This window comes from Neomonachus schauinslandi, chromosome 2 (genome assembly GCF_002201575.2).
Source record: "Neomonachus schauinslandi chromosome 2, ASM220157v2, whole genome shotgun sequence".
Classification (NCBI taxonomy): domain Eukaryota; kingdom Metazoa; phylum Chordata; class Mammalia; order Carnivora; family Phocidae; genus Neomonachus; species Neomonachus schauinslandi.
The window spans coordinates 160686222-160711564 of record NC_058404.1 but is presented as its reverse complement, the minus strand read 5'-3'; positions in this window follow the sequence as shown (position 1 = coordinate 160711564).

The window sequence follows — 25343 nt, the reverse complement described above, 5'->3', positions numbered from 1 at the left end:
CCCTCTGTGAACGGAGAGGCAGAGATAAGCCCAAACAGAGGTCAGGATGGGGATTTCACTCTGAAGATGCCAGGACCCTCCCTCTTCCTTCAAGCAAGGGCCATGGGACCTGCTAAAACTTTTTAGCCAAGTTCACATCTTAAACAACAGTAATGTTACCAATGGAAAAAAAAATTGTCTTGCATCCCAAAGAAGGTTCATGAACCTTCTGGTGTGTATTTTTTTAATGATACTTGACATGCTTAAACAGCCACCCCTGAGGTGGAGGACTCCTGATCAAGTTCTTCTCCCTCCACCCTGTACAGGAAAAAGTTAATTGACACAAAGGTGTAGGTTTCTTCTGAGGTACTGCAGCTAACCCCTAAACCATCCAATTCTCAATGCCTTTCTGAAGTAAAAGAAAGCTGAGCACAGTCTCATAAAGCACTTGTGACATGCTCAACCTTGTTCAAGGAGCTGTACCTTCATTTCACCTTCCCAACGACTCCACTGTTATTATACTGATTTTACAGATGAGGAAGCTAAGTGAATTGAAATCACAATGCATCCAAGGTCATGGTGCTGCTGCCAAGAGGTCAGGGCCAAGATTTAAACCCCCTGATGAGTTGCAGAGCCCACGCTCTTGACCACTATATTCTGCTACATCTCCTCCTGAAAATAAGGACTCTTGGAACATTACAAGTACTCGGAGTCCCCAAGTACTTCTTTGCCCCTGTTCTGCTTTGAAGGCAAACGTGTTAGCTGACGCCTGCCACAGAAGTTTCAGGCACAGAAGGTCCCAGAATGTGAACACGTTCGTGCGTGGCCTCCAACTCAGGAATCCTAAACCTGTCCTAGAGATCGCATTAGCTTTCTCAGCCCAAAGGGGAATTTGATTTTTGAGGCTCCGAAGAAGAAATAATATTCTTATGATTCCTTCACCACATTGGAAAGCAGAAAATTATTGATTAAAACTTCAGGTCTGCTAAATTTAGTGGCTACACTGTTAACATTGGGCGTCTTTGGACGGTAACAACTCCGAGGCAGCATTTACTCTTTCACACTGAGATTAGCTACCAGGAAGCATCAAGTGACTCATTACCACTAAGGAGATAAGAAATATGAGTTTTGGATTCAGGGAGCCTGGGTTGGAAGCCCAGCTCTGGTGCTACATGTCCATCTGTGCAAGCTTCTTTACCTCTCTTAACCTCCCTTCTTCACTTATGAAATGGGAATATGTGTGCTTAGCCCATAACAGACCTTATATACAGTAGTAATTATAACAATGTTAATTATCCCGAGGCTGTTTGCATTCATTTGAGGCTCCTGAGGACAAACTGCCTCCAAATCACAAAAGAAAAAAGGAACTCCCTGACTTTGCAAATTGGCCTCCCCAGAAAGGCACTCAGCACCTTGCTTATAGTGTACATATTTTGAGAACTCTGGTTATTGGTGTATAATCACTCAACTCACCAGGGCTGGAAGCTGATTTTTGCCCCAGGCAAGTTCTAGGTAACCTGCTTTATGTAATCACACAGGACAAGCCAAACTCAGGTGGTTCTCTTTGACTGATCCTTCCATCTCATGGGAAGATGCCATTTTCAATAGCTAAAGGGCTGCTTCCTGTTCAGGACGCAGAACTAGAACCAGCAGGTGGAAATTTTCCAGGAATAGATATAGACTCAGTAGTATAGAACACAGTGATCTCCATGTCGCTGGAAGAATTTGAGGAAGCTTGGTGATTATAGGCCAAGACTGGTAGGGAGGATATTCTTGCTTTAGACGGAACACAGGACGGGAAAATAATGATGACGAGAAGAGACATGAAAATCGTATCTTCCATTTACTGAAGACATGTGCCAGCTGTATTCTAGGTGCTTCTCAGATTTTGGTTTCCTTAATCTTCACAGGAAGCTTTCCATCCACAACCAAAGTTCAGAGAGGTTAAATTATCTACTGAATCTCATACAACTGGAATAATTAACACTGAGATTTGAATCCAGACATGTGCTATTATTTTATAATTTCAGATGGATAATATCTACTTGGTATAAAGTCACCCATGAGACGAGTGAGGCTGTTTATTGAAGATAAAAAATCAATATCTAAAGTTATGAATGACAGAATCATCTGATACCAGCCTCAACATCCAAATTACATTTTTATATTGTTTTTGGTGCACAGCATTGTAAGTGATGCAGGGTCTTCACTGTCCTCTTTGATATCTCTGGATACTCTTCAGTTGGACTAATTGAGGAGTCAGAGAGAAGATCAGGACATTTTGTTTGAAGTCTGCATCATTAACAGTATCTAACAACCACATGCCTGCCTTATCATAACACAGAAGTCAGACTAGAAGTTCCCAAAGCTTAAAGAAACTGCTAAAACAATCTATGATATGATATGATCATCACATGGCAGTTATTCAACAAATTCTCCTTCTGAGAGGTGATGGAACACAGTCAGTTAGGAGCATAAACTTTGACATGAAGTAGTTCAGATCCACCAGTAACTAAGACATTGACCCTGAGTAAGGTGCTTATGCTCTTTGAAGTCTCAGCTTTACAAGTGAAGATTGTCATGAACTGACCAAGCCAATCTGCTTGTTTACAGCTATGAAGTTCTTCCGAGAAGATAGAGGTAACCTCTCCTAGGTAGAAGTAGATCTCACCTACGGTAGTCTAGAAAAAGGAATTATGTTGCAGTGACCACATTCCGCCACATGTGCAAGCGCTTACTAAGTAGTTATTCCATCTTATTTTAGGTAAGCTCAGGAAATGCCAACTCTCTGCCCTTTTAGACACTTGGAAAGCACTCTACATGAAATCTTCAATTCAGGCAGGGGCAGCCATATTCTGGCAGCAGGACTCAGCTAACCTAGTCAGTGAAGTGACCCAATCTTCCATTAAATGGCTATATCCAAAAGAAAGTAGAATTCTAAGCATAGGTTACCATTCAAAGGGTATGGGCTATTGGGCTAGCTAGCTTTTTCTCATTTTGTTTGTTGTTGTTTTAAAGATTTATTTATTTGTTTTAGAAAGACAGAGAGAGAGAGAGAGAGTGCTCATGCATGCGCACAAGTGGGGGACAGGGACAGAGGGAGAGAATCTTCAAGCAGACTCCCCGCTGAGCACAGAGTCCTATATAGGACTCAATTCCAGGACCCATGAGATCATGACCTGAACCAAAATCAAGAGTCCTCACTTAACCACCTGAGTGACCCAGGCATCCCTGGGCTAGCTAGGTTCTTATTTCCTATTCATTCAAGGGCAGCAGTGCCTAGTCAATGTTTCCAGCAGGATCACTCATTCTTGAACACTATTCAATTCTCCAATGAAATGTCATTTCTAACATCCATTATGCTAATTAGAAAGCCTTCTGGTGTTGATCAGAAATAATAACTGTGGAGTTTGGGTTTTGAATTAGAGTCTTTAACATGCTAACTAACCCCACTGGATTATATATTTTCATTTAGGAACTAAAAACATTAATTAACACCCCCAAATAGATATTAAGGTTAACACATGCTACATTGAAATAGTTTAAAGTGAATTACAGGTAATGTAACAGGGGTAAAAGTAGCCCTTACAGGAATGTTTATGAGAATTAATAAGAGCTAATATATATTGAATGCTTACCATGTGCCAAGTACTATACTTAATAGTTTATGTATATCTTCTCATTTATTCATCATAAAAACACTATGAAGAAGATATTATTAAATGACTTATGATTAAATAATCAAATAAGTAGTCAAATATTTATTTCACTGTCAGCCAAGTGTCTATTAGTCAATTAGGGTTATTCCTAGTGCATAATAAGCACATAGTAACTGGTAACTATTTTTATTCTGCAGGTCTGATTATTGTGTTAACCTATAGCACGCATTATTGCATGGTTTCCACTGTGTTGAATTTGGCATATTGCCCATTTGGATGTATGTGCAATTTTTTTTAAGTCCCAGGTGTACAAATATTTATAAATGAAGTTTGAACCAAACCTCTGTGAGGTCTCTGAAACATTGCCCTCCATGAGTTCCCCACTCGATGACCATTGGCCTAAATGACAAGCTACTATCCAGGGGTCATCCCAGCATTAAGATTCTGTGATTCTATTATCACAAAGAGCAAAAATCTAAGATCTGCAGAAGCCCAACCTTCCAACCAATAAACAAAGCTCAGTTACTCTTTATTTTAAATTTCAATCAATGTAGAGAACATGATGAATACGATGAATCATTATGGCTGTCACTCACATTTTTCTTCTCATTGAATAAACATGATTATTTGCAGTTTGCTAGTCCTCTCTCTCTCTCTCTCTGTGCTTTATGGGTTCCTAGCTATCCACATGAGAGTAATTTCATAAAGTTCCCCGATCCATACTTTTCAAGGAGTCATATGCTCCTTACTCACAAGACTAGCCCAAGCATCACAATGCAAAGGACATGCTTTGGCACAGGGTTTCTAATTGCAGATCAGAAGCTTCCAGGTTTGAGGTCAGTCCTTTCAGTAGCCTCCTGATGGGCTGTATTTTCTTCCCTCCATTCTTTTTCTGGAGTTTTCATTCTTCCCTTCTTGAATCAGGGTGGGCTACTAACGTAACAGGAGTGAGTGAAGCTGAGAGAAAGAACTTCCTCAGGGGAGTGTAGACATCAGTGTAAGAAGAAAAACAAGGGGGTGAGGGTAGCTTCAAAAAAAGCGCCACAGGATGTGCACTCTTCTGAAAGCGGAAGCATGTGACAAAATTTTTAAAAGGTCTGGCTTTATAGCTTGGGCTATGGAGGGAATTAAAAGCTAAAAGGCATGGACATTGTGACAAACTGGCTGGATGCAGAAGACACAGCCTGCAAAACGCTGAGGGCAAGTGGCACATAGAAAAAGAAAAGCTAATTCAAAACCACAGATAAAATTACCTAGATGAAAAGAACAAGTGCCCTTCTTGAATTTTCAGAGGAAGGTTATAAAAATCAATTAATTTAAAATAAAGTGTACCTTTTGATGTGAAAATATACAAACTCTGGGGCAAAGAAAGGTAATATAATTAATTTTTAGATCAGATTTTGAATGAAGGGGAATATTTTGCATCTGTTCGTCAAACTTGCAAACATTTGCAAGTGATTAATGACCCCTAAACCCAATAAAGTCATTACCAGACTACTTATAAAGACAATCACGGCCAAGATCCACAGTTAGTCAACCTAAAGATGGAAAAAGACTGAATTAGCTAAACGCAGTCAGATGATGGATTAAAAAGCAAAAAATAAAACCCCACCACTCTCATTAATGGAGAAATTAAAACTGCTACCAACTTCTGGAATTTTCTGTCACCTCAGGCCATCTCCGATCCCCCCACCCTGCCTTATCTGTGAATTGCCTTACTTAGATTACAAGGCACTGAGGCAGGACACATCTCATGTCTCCATTCCACTTTGAGCATTTCCTTGGTATTAAATGGAATATTGTCTGTGGTTCATTAGTTCATTCATCCAGCAAATGATTACTAAATGCACATGGACAGCAAAGCATTGATTTGGGGTTGCTAATAATACAAAGATTAAAAGACAAGATCCCTGCCCGTAGAGGAGTTAACAGTCCAGTGAGGGACACATACATAAAAGTGATTGCAATATAATATGCATAGTTCCATAAAAATAATCACAATACAGAGGACCTTTGAAAAAGGAGGCTGAATATATCTGGGGAGGAGGGTCAGCTTCCGCTGAGAGTTAATGGCTGAAGAGACATATGCCGTGAGGACTGCAGGGTGCCGTGAACTGACCAAAGCCCATTGGGTTATATACAACTCTGAAATGCAGTTTGCTAAACAGTTGCTGCTGGAGAAGTGTGAGGCATGGAAGAGTGAGCTACTCCCCCAGTCTTGCTGCGACTATGAAGGCAAGCCTCAAAAAAAAAAAAAAAATCTGCCAAACACACGGCATGTGCTAAAAGAATAGTCTCTCACTTACATGTGGAATCTAAAATACAGAACAAAACAAACAAAAACCCCGAACTTATACAGAGAACAGATTGGTGGTTGCCAGAGGCAGGAAAGTGGGGGGGGGGGTAGATAAAATGGGTGAAGATGGTAAAAAGGTACTGAATTCCAATTATAAAATAAAGAAGTTTCGAGACGTAATATACAGCCTAGTGACTCTAGTTGATAATACTGCATTGCATATTTGAAAGTTGCTAAGAGGATAGATCTTAAAAATCCTCACGTAAGAAAAAAAAAAGATTTTGTAACTATGTAGGGTGACAGATGTTAACTGGGCTTATTGTGGTGGTCATTTGCAATATATACAAAAATCTAATCATGATGTTGTATGCTTGAAACTAATATAATGGTACATGTTAATTATACCTCCGTTATAAAATAAGGAAATATTCATTAACAAGGAAGCACAAAACATTTCCTGTCTTTCAGTTAAATAAAGTGGCAGCTTTCCATTCTTTTAGATGTTCTGTGTGCTAAAACCACCACTTGCATGAGAGTTACCGTTCAGGTAGACAGCTTCCAGAGACAGGATTCTTCGAGCCTTTGAGTTGGCATCAGGTAGCCATAAATCCTGCTAAGCCAGTGCCTGGACACGGGATCATTTAGGAATTCAGCTTCAAGTGTCATCCCCATACATGCAAGCTCCAGGCCCCCTAATGCCCTATACATGTCAGAGTAAAAAATGTCTCTGAAATGTTTTAGCCAATCCACATTTCCTTCATACTTTTAACTTGCACCCATGAGTCCATTTTCAATATTCATCCCGCTATTTAAGAAGCCATCAGTTTCACCAATGAAAAAAACTGTTGGACATTCACGGTGCTAATTTGCACAGCCTCAAGGATTGACTAAGATCTAGCTACCAGGAGCATTTGGGGTGAACTCTCTAGAGCTATACTGACCAGTATGGTGGCCGTTAGCCACATGGTGCTATGGAGCACTTCAACTAGGCCAAACAGAGATGTTTCCTAAGTGTAAAATACATACCAGAATTGGAAGACTTAGTACAAGACAAGCTAAAAGAATCTTATTAATAACTTTACACTGGTTACATGTTGAAATCATATTTTGTATGTACTGGGCTAAGTAAAAGATATGACCAAAATTAATTTCACCTGTTTCTTAACTTTTTAAAAGGGGCGCTTAGCAAAGCTAATATTAAATATGGGGCTTACATCATGTTTCTATTGGACAGAGTTGCTCCAGGGGTACAGAATATGGAATTCCAAATTAGAATGCTTTCTGATCTTCCCCAGACTGTGCGTTTCTGGTGCAAATGGCAACAGCCTGAGATATACCCACACGCAGCTTACGTGGCAAACTGTATATGCCAAAGTGTTTTAAAGTAGATAGATTGGTTGGTTGATTGATTATCTAACAAGATATATAAAATCTATACTGACATGGAGACTTATATTTTCTCTGGGGTAGACAGTAAAGAAATAAAAAACATCAGAAAATCATAAGTGTTGTGCAGAATGTTAATACAGTGTGAGGTGTTACGGAGTGACTGGTAAGCTGGTCTAAGCTGGGTAGTCAGAGAAGTCCTCTCTGAGGAGATGACAATTAAAATCATATCCAAATGACATGAAGGAACAAGCATGCCAAGATGGGGATGGGCAGAGGGGCAGAATGTTCCAGGCTCGGGACACTGCTAACACAGAAGCTCAAATGTGGGAATGGGCTTGGCTTGAGGAAAAAGCGCATAATGCATAAACTTTCTGTAGGAGATCTTTTTTTGTTGTTTTTTAAGTTTTCATTATTTATTTGTCAGAGAGAGAGAGAGAGAGCACAAGTAGAGCTGAGTGGCAGGCAGAGGGAGAAACAGGCTCCTCGCTGAACAAGGAGCCTGGCGCAGGACTCGATCCCAGGACCCCGGGATCTTGACCTGAACTGAAGGCAGATGCTCAACCGACTGAGCCACCTAGGTCCCCCAATTCTCTAGGAGATCTTATGGAACACCATGGTCTTAATAAACAGAAAAGGAAAAGGAGCCCAGCGTCAAGCCCTGGAGAGCTCCTGCATTTAGAGCTTGAGTAAAGAAGGAGACATCCACAAAAGGGAAGGAAAATCAGGGAATTCAAAAGAAAAATTAGGAAGAGTGTGGTGTCACTGAGGCTGAGAGCTGAGACTGTTTCAAGAGGAGCCAGCAGTGTGGTGAAGGTGAATCACTGAAGGGTTAGGTAGGTTGAGAGCAGTGACCAGTGGATTCGACCGCATGGAGGCCATTGAGCATTTCACAAAAGCAGTCTCTATTGGGCATTAGGAATGGAATCCATCAAGAATAGGTTGAGGAGACAATGTGAGGCAATAAACGGTAACAAAAGCTCTCGCCAGCCCTCTGGGAGTTTTTCTGTGATGGGAGAGGGCCATGTTGTGTCTGAGGAACAGTGGAGTCAGCTGAATATAGGTAATACTAAGTGTATTACTGCTGGCAGGGAAAGGGAGTGAACATAGAGCCACAAGGTACATGGCAAAGGGCACCTTGTGCTATAAAAGAGGGGAGGGAAACTACTGAAGGGTTTCGGGCAGAGGAGCATAGTGACCGGACAGGAGCAGAAAGGAGGATAGGAGGAAGAACAGTAGGATTCTTGATTAAAAGAGGCAGAGATGCCCTTCAACAGATGAATGGATAAAGAAGATGTGGTCCATATGTACAATGGAATATTACTCAGCCATCAGAAAGGATGAATACCCAACTTTCGCATCAACATGGATGGGACTGGAGGAGATTATGCTAAGTGAAATAAGTCAAGCAGAGAAAGTCAATTATCATATGGTTTCACTTATTTGTGGAACATAAGGAATAGCATGGAGGACATTAGGAGAAGGAAGGGAAAAATGAATGGGGGAAATCGGTGGGGGAGACGAACCATGAGAGACTATGGACTCTGAGAAACAAACTGAGGGTTCTAGAGGGGAGGGGCGTGGGGGGATGGGTTAGCCCAGTGATGGGTATTAAGGAGGGCACATATTGAATGGAGCACTGGGTGTTCTATGCAAACAATGGATTGCGGATCACTACATCAAAAACTAATGATGTACTGTATGGTGACTAACATAACATCATAAAATAAAATTTAAAAAAAAGAGGCAGAGGTCTTCCATGTACATCCTCCTCATCGTTGTGGAAGTCAACAGGCCTTATGGAAAGTTCTCGAGGAATGTTGTTAAAGAGAGCCACCTATGCAGAAGTCCTTAGAAGACACAGGCCAATTCACCAAGAACCAATTTACTCACAGTCGATTCACCAAAATACAATTTGCCAAATGACCAATTCACTTCCCTCACCAATTTTTTCAATTAACCAAAAAGTTTTTTTGGAATCTACTGAAAGCTAATTTACTAAGAGTCAAATTGCTAACATAAAACTGCTGAATGGCCAGCTCAGCAAATCATCAATTTATCATCAGTTCTATATTAAAAAGTTTCTAGTGTAAATGGTAAAAATGGGCAAAGGATATGGAAAGGCAATTCACAGAAGGGAAAGTCCTAAGGGCTAAAAAGCATATAAAGAGATGTTCAGATTCACTAATAATCAAAGCAATGCAAATTTTAAAAACACTGAGATTCAACTTTACATACAGCAGGATGGCAAATACCGTCTAGGAAGATAATACCAAATATTGGCAAATGACACAGGTAGGAATCTCTAGGCAACAGACTCGCTTAAAGTTAACATGCAAGATATTTATGAGAAAGTGCTGGAGGTACCAATGGGTGGGGAGTTGCACTGCTGTCTCAAAGAAAGCCTCAGCCAGCCCCACAGGGAACACTGAACCTGGGCTGACCCCTCAGAGTCATACAAGGTTGCTCTTGTATGACCCAGGATGGAGGTAAGAGGACCAGTCATTTATATCCCCTCAATTGGATGATTGATCACTGGTAGTTTTTCCAGCTGAGAACATACCTAAAGACGGCTGACTGCTGAGCTATATTCCAGCCCCATTTCCAACAGCTGGAGGACCAAGTTCCTCATTTCCCCGGGGCCGGGGGGCGGGCTATGTGTGTCTGAGAGTCATGCAAATGTCGGGTCGGATGTTATCTTTATTTTTCAAATTTCAATATTTTGTTCACCCGATTTTTCGCATTAGTTTTGATTTTTAAAAATAGTGCATTAAAATATTATCTTAATTATTGTTTGTTGGCACTCCCTTAAATTTTGCCTCACTCGCCTCACCCTAATCCTAGCCCTGCTTCCGGTGGTTGTGTAAACGAGTTAGCCAAGCAGGAAAGCAAGCTGGTAGTATTTAGGGACAGTGCAGGTGCATTTGCCCTACGATGCAGCAATCTGCCTCCTGGGTATACGCTCAGAAAAAATGATCTCATCCCTCTGTAAGGACACATGTATGAGGGCGTGCAGCAGAAAATTGTTTAGGATAGAGGAGGGCTGGGGACAACGGAGAGGTCCATCACCAGGATATGGTTAATAAAATGAGCCAGATGTATCCTATGGAAATACCAAGCAGCAGTTGGATGCAATGAACCAAACGTGCAGGCCTCCACATGGATACGACTTTAAAACAGAGCAAGACACAGAAGGCGATAGACAACCCCATTGTATGTATGTAAATTAAAAACGTCCAAAACCGTACTGAGGGTACATATGTTTTAAAGACACAGAACAAACACATCACAGTGAGTCCCCATGGGGGCAGGGAATGAGAGTGGATGTTGGAGATGAAGGGGGGATCTATACAATAAAATAAAACGTAAGAGTGACCTTGTATGGGTCAATGATGACAATGTTTTATGAGAATGGCTAACTCAATTTGCTATACTGTAAGAACCAAAATAAAAGAAAATATAATTAACTTTTTAAAATTTAATAACAAATTATGTTACATGAAGTGGTTTCGAATGCCGTTAGGGAATGTCCGCTTGCCGGTAAAGCTGTAGTTTAGATTTAGCTGTAGGTGCACCACAGCGAGCTCACCCCGCCTGTTTTGCAACAGATTTGTCAATTCAACTCAGCTGAATTTCAATTATGTGTGTGACTCACATTTCAGACGCTAATCCCTTCTCAAGCATTTGAAATATACAAAAAAAATTATTTGAACTAGCTGATTTACAAATCTGTGAATTAAAAAAAGTATATAAAAGGCAATGAACTAGAATAAAATGTCTCAGAATAGAGAAACCTGTCCTACCATTCATAAAATCCTTCTCACTCAAAAAAACATGCTTTCTAATTTGAAATACCAATGAAATTCTCATTCCCCAAAGTCACTGACCCAAAACATAGAAAAGTCTGGAATATGTTTGGTCACAGAGATACAGCTAGACTAAACTAAAACTAGTTAAAATGAAACCAAAGTAAAACTTGAAACTCATCAACTAATACTTCATGAAAATCTTTTATATCTGCTAACAATATTTCTAGCCAAAAAAATTAACGTAAACATTATGAACAATTGAGAAACAGGTACATTGATAAACAGGGCAAATTCATATGAAAATCTGGCTCATTGTTTGGAGACTTGATCTTCAGTGAATTGACCTGGCATATAAGGGACTCATCATTTCCTCTTTCCTCTTCACGTCTGCCTCTGACATTCATCAGAACTGTGGGCACTTGGATCAAAATGCTGGGGGGCGGGGTTGGGGGAGGAGCAGTGAGACTGGCCCCAGATCTGTTCATATTCAAGGACAGCGGCAACTACCAAGTGGCAGAATTTCAATACATCCCCATCTCCCTGAACCTGATTGCAGGAAACCAAGTGGAAAAATTAACCTTGGGCTGAATCCAGTCCGCTTGCAGCTGCAGCCCGAGTGGCCTTTTTAAAAGCACACATGTGATCGTGCCACTCCCCAGCTTACCCCATTTCAAGGACTCAGGATCAAGTTCCAACGGCATCTCAGGGCTTACAAGGCCCCTCAAGACCGGCCTCCCTCTCTGACCTCAGCTGATGCCCCTCCTCCTCTCCACTCTTCTGTTCCCTAAGCTCCAGCTGTACTTAGCTCTCCATGTTTCCTAACTGCTACAGGGACAGGAGGCTTTCCTTTATCCATGCTGTTCCCTCTGCTGGGAACACTTTCTCCCTATACCTCGCACCCTACAGGCCTGCCTAGCTAGCCTTCCATCCCCAAACACCTGCCAGCGCAACTTCATGGCTCCCATTGAATCCATCTTCCTTCAGGAAGACCTAAATTAAGAAAACTGCAACCAGTCCTACAGTCCTGGGGGACAATTATCCCTGGGTCTCTCCCATTTATGTACATCTTACAAGCAGAGGCACTTAGTGTCCTTTGTTCCATGCTAGCTCCTCAAGAATGTTCAGCCTAGGAGGCTAGAGATAGTGGCTCCTTCCAAAGCAAAGGGCAGTTATGCTCGCCATCCATTATAAAATATTTGCGTTCCCTAAACTCAAGGCTCCTCTCCTGTGAGGCAGCCTACTACCTGTGCTTGCAGTGATCTGGGCCCATCCATGATGCCCCCACCTGGAGGCAGGCAGAGCTGACACAAATATGTTGCTCATACCACTTGCTGTGCAATGAGTACTGAAGTCCTTTGTCTCTGACTCAGGAGTCTCATGACTTCTGCCAGCATCCAGGAAACCATGACGGGCTTACTTGCTGACTAGCAAGAGGGGTAAGAACTCAAGCCCTTCTCAATTCTTGACAGTAATAAACCAATGTTAATTTCCTGATTTAGATGGTTGTTCTGTAGTTCAATAGGATTATGTCCTTGTTTGCAGAAAACACACACTAAAGTCTTTAGGAGTGATGTGGCATCATGTGAGTGAGTTACTATTGCAGAACAATAAAGGTTCTATACTGTACTTGTGACTTTTCTGTATGTTTGAGATTGTTGCAATTTTTTTTTTTTTTAAGATTCATCAGTGGGTTCAGGTGCTATTAGCCTGACCCATCCAAAGAAAAGTTCCCAAGCAACTCTTTTTTTTTTTTTTTTTTAGATATTCTTCATTTTTTAAAGCCATCCCAGGTTCTCAGCAAAAATTGAGCAGAAGGTATAGATTTCCCATATAGACTCTACCCCACATTTCCACAGACTCTCTCAATATCAACATCCTGCACCAGAGGGGTACATTTATTATAATGGGTTAATGTACACTGACACACCATAATCTCCCAAAACCCATAGTTTACTTTAGGCTTCACTCTTGATGTTATATATTTTATGGGTTTGGATATGTATAATGTATAATGACATGTATCCACATGTATCATACAAAATAGTTTCACTGCCCTAAAAATCCTTTGCACTCAGCTTATTCATTCCCTACCCCACCCCACCTCCCAACCCCTGGCAACCACAGATCCTTTTTCTGTCTCCATGGTTTTGCCTTTTGCAGGATGTCATATATTTGGAATCACATGGTAAGTACACTTCCTAGATTGACTTCTTTCACTTAGTAATATGCATGTGAGAGTTTTTCATATTTTTCTGTAGCTTGATAGCTCATTTCTTTTTAGTGCTAAATAATATTCCATTGTCTGGATATACCATGGTTTATTTTTCCATTCACCTACTGAAGGACATCTCGGTTGCTTCCCAATTTTGGCAATTATGAATAAAGCTGCTATAAACATTCATGTGCAAGTTCTTGTGTGGACATGAGTTTTCAACTAAATTGGGTAAATACCAAAAAGCACAATTGCTGGATCATATGGTAAGAATATGTTTAGTTTTGAAAGAAACTGCCAAGCTGTCTTCCAAAGTGGCTGTACCATTTTGCATTCCCACCAGCAATGGATGAGAGTTCCTGATGCTCCACATCCTCGCCAGCAGTTGATGTTGTCAGTGTTCTGGATTTTCGTTATCCTAATAGGCATATAGTAGTATCTCATGTTGTTTTCATTTACATTTCCCTCATGACATATAATGTGGAGCATCTTTTCACATACCTCTTTGCCACCTGTATATATTCTTTGGTGAAGTGTCTGTTCAGGTTTTTTGCTCACTTTTAAATTGGGTTGCTCTTTCTTATTGTTGAGTTTTAAGAATTCTTTGTATATTTTGCATAACAATCCTTTATCAGATATGGGGTGGGGTTTTTTTGTTTGTTTGTTTGCAAATATTTCCTCCCAGTCTGTGGCATATATCCTCATTTTCTTGACCATTAACTTTTTATTTAATAGTTTTGGCACTCATTGATGATTATTGCCTAGATTCATTATTTCATTAGAGATGCCAAGAATAATGATTTTCTAATTGTATTATTCCTTCTGAATTCTTCATAAAAATTCTTCTATAAAAATTCTTCTTTAATTCTTCTATAAAAAAGAATATTTCCTTCTCAACTATTTGGTTTCCTGAAATAAAGTTTATATAGGAAAAGTGAGGAAAAAAAATGTTTAATTCTGTCCCTTTATTTCTAAAGTACTGATTTATTGCTTTGGGAGTGAACAAGGAAATTTATTTTGATTATTTACTTCAGATGAGCTCATAATTTTTACAATTTAATGTTTTCAATCCATTGCAGTCATTATTCATTTTAATGCTCAAATTGCCCATCTCAGACCATTGTAAGCACATTTACAATTAACCAAATGTCCCTTTGTCATGATTTTCTTATTCTTTGATTGTTTCCTTGCTTTGGGCACAATAAGGTATTGCAGGTTCATCTTGGACAATTCTTGCCCAGATCTGAAATCAGCCATTTCTCCAAGGAGTTTGACTCCTTTCAGTAGAGAGTATTTAGAGGCTGAGATCTAAGAGCTACAGGTGTTTGTTGCTGCCATTTTATCATTAATCCCAACTTTTCAGTGGGCAGAGCTAGAACACATGCATGACATTAGGAGTTCATGCTGGTATTTACAAGGTTTACATAACTTCATTGATCTTATCCTTTTCCCCATATGCTGAAAACCTTGATTCCTAACATTCTGAACATAATTATTTATTTATCTTCTACTACACTGTACTATACTTATAATTTACTACGGACATACTATAATGGTTTCAGAATAACAAAATTCCAGTAAAACACTAAGTCTTAGCAACACTAAGTCTACTGGATGCAGTTAAATATTTCTCTGTGGTTTTTATTTGTCCATAGAATATATCTCACTGGAGATGTATAGTCAGAAGAGTTGTTTTTACAATTACTTGCTAGGGTGCCCAGCTACCTTGGTTTGCCCCAGACTTGGGGGGGTGGGGTCCAGATCCATGTCAAAACCTGGACAGTCCTGGTCACACTAGGAGGGTTAGCCATCCTACTTGAAGGAAGAAATTCTCTAGTCTGTGTGGTTAACTACCAACTTGACACAGAGTTAATTTGTTTCGGATTGCTTTCAACTTTTGAGGAATTCCTTTTTAAATTTATTTTCTTATGTAAAACATTTACATTGTTCCCATGCCAAAAGCCATCCACATGAGGAGGCACGGAGAAGCCTAGCTTCCATCTCTGTCCCCTCTGCATTATCCCCCCTCTCTCCTTAGAGGTACCATTTTCATTAGTTTTCTTATTTATTCTACCACTGTTTCTTTTGTGAAAATAAAAGCAATTACATACATGTAGTGATATCTCCCTTTCTTAGACAAAAAATAACATTCTATAAACACTATCTTCATACACTGTTTTTTAAGGTTTCTCAGATTGGCACTTAATCTAGAACCACAAAACCATAGACCTACACAATCACACCTATCAGCCTCAGAATGACCTTAAACCTAAAATTCCAGAACTGGGGGGGCGGGGGGGAATCCGACAAGCCAGGGACAGATGGTATGAAGATGCCAGATTAATTAGGATAGAACATTCCAAATTTTCTCTCCTCACCACATCCCTCACATTACCTATTGAACCCCAAATAGCTTTTTAAAATTGTTGCTGAGCTCAAGCCCAGGACATGTGGAGATTTAGTGTAATGACGAGTCTTGGATGGTGAGAGGAATTGCTTTCAGCTCCCAGCTGCTGAGGATAGGAAACGGGTGATGAGGGCAGCAGGAGGGGCCCTCTCCTTTGGTTCAGTGGTGCAGTACGGGTGTGCAAAGTGAAATGCACGCAGGCTGCTCAACCTTCTGGTGCAACGGGGCACATGGAAGGAGTCAGGAGCATGTGTGAGCTACTTGCTTGGCTGTGTGCCATGACACACAGGAGCTCTTCGTACCGTGTGTGCTTGGTAGCATGACAGGAAAAAGATTTGGGGGGCTGGGAAAAGAGTCACTTGTGAGATCTAGTGATTTCCTTGAGTGTAAGACAGGAACAGTCTCCTGTGTTTTATTTGTGAGGAGCCAAGCTCACCTCTTGGCAAAATGGTCCCGGTAGCCTGTGCACTGAACACAGGCCATCTGTGGTTTCCAGAGTATTCTAGGTGAGGCTGCCATGATTTGGAGGCCAAATCAGTGGCTACCTACCTGGTGTGATTGAAGGACAGCCACAAGCTGCCCCTGACCTCTCTCACACTTCCCTCCCCGCCCAGGCCTGCTACCCTCCCCCCTCCTTCTATCTGGGGAGTACACACTCTCCTGAGCTCTTTTTGACAATAAAAGGAAGATATCTCTTGAAGGTCATCCTTTAAATACACTTTTGCCAGTAGGAGAAGGAGATAGGATAGGAAATTCAGTAGACAATTCAGTAGACAATTTCAGTAGACAATTTAGATTCATGGACAAGGTAGAAGAACAAAGTGGTTAGAGCAAGGCCCCTGGAGACTGACCACATAGATCTGAATCCTGGCTCAACTATTCTCTATAGCAACCTTGGTATCTATCCCCTTCGCTCTATGCCTCAGTTTCTAACCTGCAAAACAGAAAAAAAACAAGGGTTTTTCCTAATTCATAAAATTGTTATGCACCTCTAATGGGTTGAACTGTGACCCCCAAAAGCCATGTTCACCCAGAACCTCAGAAAGTAGCCTTCTCTGGAATAAGAATCTTTGCAGATGTAATGAAGTTAAGGATCTGGAGGTGAGATCATCCTGGATTTAGGGTGGGCCTTAAATACAATAACTATTGTCCCTACAAGAAGAAGGGGCGGGAGATGTGAGAAAGGAGAAACAGCACATGAGGACGGACTTAAGATTGGAGTGTTGCACCTCCTGGCCAAGGAATGCCAAGAACCACCAGCAACCACCAGAAGCACAGAGCCGTGGAACAGATTCTCCCTCCAGAAGAAAACAACCCTGCCGACACCTTGGCTTTGGTATACTGGCCATCAGCTCTGTGAGAAAGTAAATTTCTATTGTTTTAAACCAAGCTGATGGTAATTTGTTACAACAGCCCTAGGAAATAGCCTTAACAGCAACAAAACCTGTGCATTGGTGCACGTAGTAGCAACTCAATAAATACTGGCAGGGATTATTGAACTCAGTTGGAGAAGGAGGATGGGCTGAGAAGAGGGTATGTCAGCTGAACAATGATGGCAGAGGCAGAAAGCAAAGACCAGGTAGGAAAGACACACTTGCCTAACTTTTCCAGTTTTCCTAAGATTACCCATTGATCATCTGCTGTCGCTCAGGGATGCAAAGGAGAACACGGTCCGATTCTTGGCTGCAAGGAGCGTATTATCTAATGGGCAAAAAGCACGCAGACAGAATATCCCACTAGGTGAGGCTGTCATCTATGACTCTAGTGTAGACGTGCTGATTAAGTCCAGAATGATGGAATCCTACGCAGCTGGGTTGGAGTTCCTCATCCCTGCCTTCCTAGCTGATGAACTTGGGTAAATTACTCAACATCTATGTATCTCGGTGTCCTCATGTGTAAAACAAGCTGCAGCATATCTGCTTCTTGGGTTTTTAAGTGAGAAAACATATTTAAAGGCCCCTAGTGGGATGCTTGGCATGTGGAGATATTAAAAAACATAGTTACTTTGACTCCCTATTATCCACATTCTTATGGGAGACCCAAGAGAAGCTTCACACTTAACGTGCCCCAAAGTGACCTCATTTAAGCCCTCCTCCCTGCCAAAAGTGTCCTTTCCCTAAATTCCCTGATCCAGTGAATGGCATTACCACCCCACTCAGTCTCCTAGAAGTTATCTTAGGTGCCTCCCTCTTCTTGGCCCTTGCATCCAGATGATCACAAGATCCTGCCGATTTTACCTTCTGAGAGCTCTCAGCTCTACCACTTTCTGGCCAGCTCTGCTGCTAGTGCCTTCGTTTGGGCAGGGAGCATTCCTCAGTATCCTTCCCGTGGTCTCCCTGCTCTCCCCTAACAACCACACCTCGGCCCCCGCCCCTAGTCCTTCCTGTGCACCACCACAGAAGCCATATTCTTCATGTCTGATCTTGTTCTGCTGGCTTCAATCTTCCCGTGGCTCCTGATAACCTAGTTGGAGCAGAGGTCAGGACCGACCCTCACGCTGAGAACACGGGGACCCAGGGGTCTTAAAGTCTGATGTGCTAAATCCCAGACACCCACGTGCTCAGAGAGATAGGAGATGAGGGACCGAAGGTAAAACAGGGCAGCCAGACTCAGACTCCCTGTCTTCCGCCTGCGGGGCTGAGTCTTGAATTCACTGTGGAAATGGTGCTGGAGGAAGGTTCAAGCAAGATTACCCTGTACTCTCTGAATCGGAGACCGAGATCCACAGGGTCAGGCTTAAATGAAATGAGCAGGGGAGATTTCCAAAGTTAGAAAGCCTGCCGTGATCTTCCCAATTTTCCGAAGCCTTGGGTTTCAGTAGGACAAGCATTTATGAGTTGTCAGCTGCAACAGCTATACGTGTGGTGAGAGGTGAGAAAATATTTATTTTCTTGCCACTCTCCCACCTTCCCCGAGTGGGACACTCCAGCCATAGTTCTTAAAGTTTTACAAACACACCACACTGTTTTATGCCTCAGGACCTTTGCATGTGCTTATTTTTTAAATTTGGGATTGTCTTTCCCCATGAATGTGTAAGTTCCAATGAGAGCAGGCCTCGAATAGTACCTAATCATAGTAGGTGCTTCACAAATATGCACTGAAAGTATGATGCTGTTCCTTATGCTTTTCCCCCTTGTCTGCCTGGGAAACTCCTATTTATCCTTCAAGACTCAGTTTCTAGATTGCCTCCGACAAATTTCCCTGTTCCCGCCTCACCCCCACCCCTCCTAACTCCCTCCGTCTCGTGGACCCTCTGAGTTTCTTCAACATTTCTCTAGGATTGCTCCTGTCCTGCCATTCATGACGGTGTCTTCACAAGCCTGCCTCCGCCAGGAGACCGTGAGTCAGCTGCCAAGTCTTGCTGACTGAGGGCACCAGTATCTAGCACGGGGACAGCCACTGAGCCCTGTTCACAATGAATGTTTGGGACAAGAGAAAGGGGAGCCCCCAGCTCTGCGTGGAGGGCACAGGGAGGTGGGGTCAGAGGAGGATCGCCAGAAGAGAGAAGGTTGGCAGGAGAGAAGTCGGAGATGAGCCTTCCAGGGAAACAAAAGGACATTTGAAGAAAGAAAAAGGAGCCCTCTGAGTTCTCCACCTGGAGCCAGCAGCTGTCCCCAGCAGGCCCCTCTTCAAAGCCTGGGTCAGAAGGGTGAACCAAGAACACGCAAATTGCTATTCCAGTGGCAGTTTTGCCTGCAAGCAATTTCTGAGACCACACAATAGAAGTTTTCAAATAGATGGTTTCGAGTATCCACAGTGTAATGAGATCAAGACTCCAAGACTGCCAGCATGTAACACAACGGGAAAAATATCGTTTATGGCAGGCTCATGCATCCTATTTGCATAAAACTTACAAACCCGAGAGCATACGCTCCCTGTGCAGTGAAAAACCAAAAGACCTCTCCTAGTTTTTGTTTTTCTCTGGGTGGTGGCACCGATCAGGTGAGTAAGCCTTCATGCCGAGAGATTGTTCTAATGCCCGGAAGCTACTTGTAATGGATTCTGAAATATACGAATGCATTCATTCAGACATTTCTTTTGTGGCTCTGTTATAGGAAATAAAGCCTTTCCACTTAAACTGTTTTACAAGCCTTAAATCCCTGCATACCCGCCGTCACACCCTCCACGCCCCGCCTGCATACCCACCCACCCAGACACACAATGTACACACTCTTACCTATGCACTGGGCACCTCCAGAGTTTGCATGCAGCGACGCAACCCGGCTCGGGTGCTGCTGGTTTTCTAGAGCACTCGTTCTCTCCAGCTGCTCTTGAAGCTCACAAAGGCACATGCATGGCGTTTGTTTAGAGGAAAAACAGCCTTCACAGGGTCAGGTGGCATTTTTCATAGATAAATAGAGAGAGTTGAATTATATGAAGTCTGAAGTCCTTTCTAACATTTGAGAGTTCTCAAATTTCCTCCCATCCCCTCCTCCCACACTTCGCCACCTCACCACACGGCGGGTGTGCAATTTAACAACATAGGCGACCCGTTTATATGTAAGGGCCTTCCTGCGCCTGGGGTAGGGGGGCTTGGGGGGCGTACCAGCTTTTCTGCTAGAGCCCTTCGAGCCTTCGTTTCCTTCGGGGCCAGCTGCTACTGCATTCGTAGAGCTGAATAAATATAAAATTAATGGAGACCCTATTCTGGACACTTGGGCTAATGCCTTTCAGGACTGTTTCTAGGAGCAGTATGTCTTCTAAACCCATTGGTTGGACGGACTAACAGTGAGGACTAGAGGGATCCAGAAGAACGTAGGGGCAATGTTTCTGGCCCTCAGGGGTCGTTAGGGCCACGGAAAACTGCATGGCTCTGGCTGGGGGCTGGGGACCATCATGCCCGTAGACCGGGCGGTGCAGGAGGCCAGAGGGCCTGCAGAAGGCAGAGGGAGGGGTATGGAAGCTGGCCTTAGGGCAGGAGCAAGAGGATCCGAGGAGAGGGTCCTCCTGTGCCACGATTGCAAATCCCAGCTGCATGGTTTAACAGTCCCTGGGCTTGGAGGGATCCGAACTGGGCCATAGATTCAAAGGCCTGTTGGCGCAGTGGCAGAATTGTGTGAGACGTGGCTCCTCAGTGCTGGGAAGAGGGCAGGGAGCGGAGGGGGCTGCGTGGACAGATGTTAATGCACAGGGACTCAGCATCGCAAGATCTGTTCTTTTCTGTGGAACGAGTACATTTTAAGGATTAGCACCGAAATCAAATGGAGAGTATCGTACATTCCAAACCAAACACCTCACTGGGCCCGATTTGTGCCTCCAGCTGGATATGAGCCCGAGGTCTGAGCGACCAAAGACATTTCACCAGTGGTGGGACATGAGGGCCTCAGATAATCCGTGAAAGGAAAACAGGTCGTCAAACTCAAGAAACCTCAACATGAAGGAGACTCAGAATACTTGGAATAACGGAAAGGCTTGGCTTCTTCAGAAAATTTGTATGGTCTGGGTCCAGGGACACATGTGGCCCCAGGATATATATATATTCCTGTGGTCAAGACTGGTACGCCATGAGCCACTCAGGAGAAACAAAACAAAATGAAAGATGAAAAACCTCTCCTCTTTAGGTATACACGAAGCTGAAAAGAAATTGCTTCCAGTTTGTACCAGAGAGGGAGATGAGGTCAGAAAAAGGTGAGAATAAATAAAAATACTAAGTTATAGAAAGAGCTAGCCCATCTGTTTCAGGCTTGCAAGAAACCGAGCAATGCTTTCCGGAGGCTGGAAACACACAAACCTGTTTAGCCACGACTCGCTTCCAGACAATTCATGACCCCAGTTCTCCTCTAACTGTAGTTAAAACTTGTGTCCTTTGAACGCCGGGCTGATGATGTGGTGTTGTCATGAATGGGGAAGGGACATCACCCACGGGGGAAGGGTGGGGAAATCAGTATGTTTCAAGAACCTCCTCTGTGCCCGGCTCTGTGATGCCTCATGGCTGACACCTGCTTTTGTTATTGCTCACAGCATCTCTATAAGCTAATGCTAATCATCTCCATTTTACAAATGAGGAAACTGAGGCACAGAGTGGGAACATGACTTATCCACTGTCAGAGAGTTAGTAAGTGGAGGAACTGAAATTTAAGCCAATTCAGTATACTAGTTAATAGCAGTTAACACGTCCACCCTACTCCCAGGGAGCTTTGCGTGACCTCTGCGCTGTGACCTTCCATTATTAACTCCAGTCCGTCTTTAGGGGGTGTAGAGATTAAATAAGATGATGTGTGTAAGCATTCAACACCCTGACCTGCCCAATAAACGTGATTAATAGTTGTTGTTGGGGCCCCTGGGTGGCTCAGTCGGTTAAGCGTCTGCCTTCGGCTCAGGTTATGATTCCAGGGTCCTGGGATCGAGCCCCGCATCGGGCTCCCTGCTTCTTCCTCTCCCTCTGCTGCTCCCCCTGCTTGTGTGCTCTCTCTCTCTGTCAAACAAATAAATAAAATATTTTTAAAAAATAGTTGTTGTTGTTGTTAATAGAAGTAACTGGATCTGCATTCAGAAGGTTCTCAGTGACTATAAGGGGATAGACAGGAGGAAGGACGGGGACAGATGGCAGCAGCCTGGGATATGACACAGAGTGAGTGAGGGGAGGCAGTAGGTGTAGACTACTCTCTCGGAAAGTTTGATGTTTAAGTTTGTTTTTAAGATAGCTAATTAAGCATGACTTCTGTGGACTATATTGCGTCCCCCCCAAATTCATATGCTGAAGCCCTAACCCCCAGGGTGATGGGATTTGGGGGCGGGGCCTTGGGGAGGGAATCAGGTCATGGGGGTAGAGCCATCACGATGGGAGTAGCCCTTTCTACAAAGAGCCATGAGAGAGATCCCAATCTCTTCTCACCACCTGAGGACACAGCAAGAGCACAGCGGTCTACAAGCCAGGAAGAGGGGTTTCAGCATGCACTGAATGTGCCGGCACCTTGATCTTGGACTTCCCAGCTTCCAGAACCATGAGAAACAAATGTCTGTTGTTTCTGCCACCTAGTCTGTGATGTGTTGTTGTGACAGCCTGAGACTAAGACAAGAGCCCTAAGTGGAAGAGGAGAAGCTGACGGTCCAAAGGGAAAGGGGCAGGGGAGGAAGGCCATCAGGAGCCCAGGTGAGAAGTTCAGGCCTGGAAAGGGGGAAAGCTGCTTTCCCCACTGAAACGCAGGAAAGAAGAGACTGGGTGGAAGATAGCAGCATATTTTCATGTGGAAGGAAGAAAACTGGGGGACTAAAGTTTGACCTCATCCCATTGCAAGTGGAGAAAACGCTGCGGCTGATAGGAGGAGAGAAGGAAAGGGGGCTGGGGAGGGAGGAGATTGGGGAAGCGTGGGCATGGCTTCCATGGGGACCTCTAACCAGGACAACCACACCCCCAGACTTCCTGGCACAGCCCTAACTTCCGGATCCTCTCCCATAATCCCCTTCATAAGCACACTCACGTGGACACCAATACTGGTCAGACCTTATGCCCAATTTGGGATTCAAAAATGTAGTCCTATCAATCAGGGCTGAATAAAAGGAGTGATGAGCAGCCTAAAGCAGAGCTGAGATTAGATTGAGCAAATTCTACCTGTAGATCTGGGTGACTCTAGCTCCACAGGACGGTCCAGAGAATCAGAACAAAGGAAAGCTTGGCAAGGGGGACACAGTGGAAAACCAAACGCTTGTAGGATTCTGTGGCAAAAATGGGAAGGCAGAGGTATGAATCCTGTCCTGATCCAAAGCAAAGAAAGCTTGACTTATACCCCATATTTCTCAAAATGTATTTCCTATGGTCAAATAAACTAAGAAGCACTGTACATTATGTACTCCACAGAGGATTTATATTACAAATCAGCATATTAAAGGCTCTGAGAAGTCCTGCAGTAAAGAAATAGCATCCAATAATTTCTTAAAATGCATTTTAATATAACTGCTCCCTGGGAAAACCCTACAGATGGTTGAAAGGAGTATTTTAATAATCTACTAAGGATCGAGGTAGCATTGAGTCTATAAGGGACTGCTTAAGAAACAACAGATGGTCTCTGAATGCCTTCTATGAAAAGGGGAGCCAATTAACTATAGGACTTGTGTTTTACTGAAGGCAATACGCAGGTTTGGGGCCAACATTTTCAGGACAATGAAGAAACTGGATGTGAACGAGGGAAGGACAAAGAGGACTTCCATGTGTGCCATGAAAAAGCCATCTTGGAAAAGAGGTATAGCTCATAAGCATATTCAAGATAGCTTGTTGTGAGTAGAAGGATAAACCTTCTTCATTTCCCCCAAGAAAGCCTCAGCAAAGACTGAAAAGAATAAAATCACAGGTTGGCTGCATGTCATTGAAATGTCTTGTGGAAAATGGTGAAGGGCCTGAATGCCACTAGGAGTAGAGTTGACATGGTATCACCTTATGAAGATTGGGTGGGGACTATCTGTCCAGCTGGGTTATATCTGTTCACCCCAGTATTCCCCAAATTCATTTGTCCAAACCCTATTCTCTTTTCTTACTCTACCTATTAACATCTCAGAACTTGTATTCCTCAGGTCCAAATTTGGGAACACCCTGGTCGTACTCATTCCCCTTTCACATAATCTGACTAAAGCAGGGAGCTTGAGAAAGTTCTAAATTTGACTTCTGACAGAAAGAAGCAAGGATGATAATCAAAATACCTAAGAAGTCCGGCATGCTTTCCAGTAAATGAGAGTGGATAACTGTTAACCCAGAGCATTCAAGCTGAATATCAGTCCTATAAAATCCTGCTTGCTTCGGGGCGCCTGGGTGGCTCAGTTGGTTGGGCGACTGCCTTCGGCTCAGGTCATGATCCTGGAGTCCCGGGATCGAGTCCCGCATCGGGCTCCCTGCTCGGCAGGGAGCCTGCTTCTCCCTCTGGCCCTCCCCCCTCTCACGTGCTCTCTGTCTCTCTCATTCTCTCTGTCTCAGATAAATAAATAAAAAATCTTAAAAAAAAAAAAAAATCCTGCTTGCTTCTCAGACTACATTTAATTCTGGCATTGGAATTGAGACTCATCTCTTAACAAAACTAGGAAGGGCCGTTGATATCTTATTCTTCAGTTCCTTCTTGCACAGAAGTGGAAATTAAGGGCTAGTTGGTGACACGGGGTGAAACCCCAACCCACTAATGGTGGGGCACACCAGCAGTTACTCTATGAAATGCAGGGAATTAATCACTGCTAGATATCCAAGACCAAAGTCATTAAATACCGCCCTCTTCCTTCTTGCCCCCCGCCTCCCCTTCCCACTTACCATCTGTTTTTGGTATACAGTTGTGCATAAATACTGCACTTAGGAATAAGACCATAGCATTTGGGCATTGCCTGAGTGTGGAAGAAGGAACTCTTTGGACCTATACTCGTTAGGATAGGCTGTTGTAATAAAAATACCCAAACAGGTTATGGGTCAACATAACAGAAGCTTATTTCTTGCTCACATGACAGTCCAGAGTGGTCTAGTTCTGGGAAGTAGGGTGTGGTGCCAGAGTCTCTTCAATTATTCCAGAACCTAGACTGATGGCAGTTCTTCCACCTTTAGCATCTACCTTCTAAGGCTGGTCAGGGGATCTCCATCTCAGGGGGTTGGAGGAGAACACACAGGAACTTATGAACTAGACTG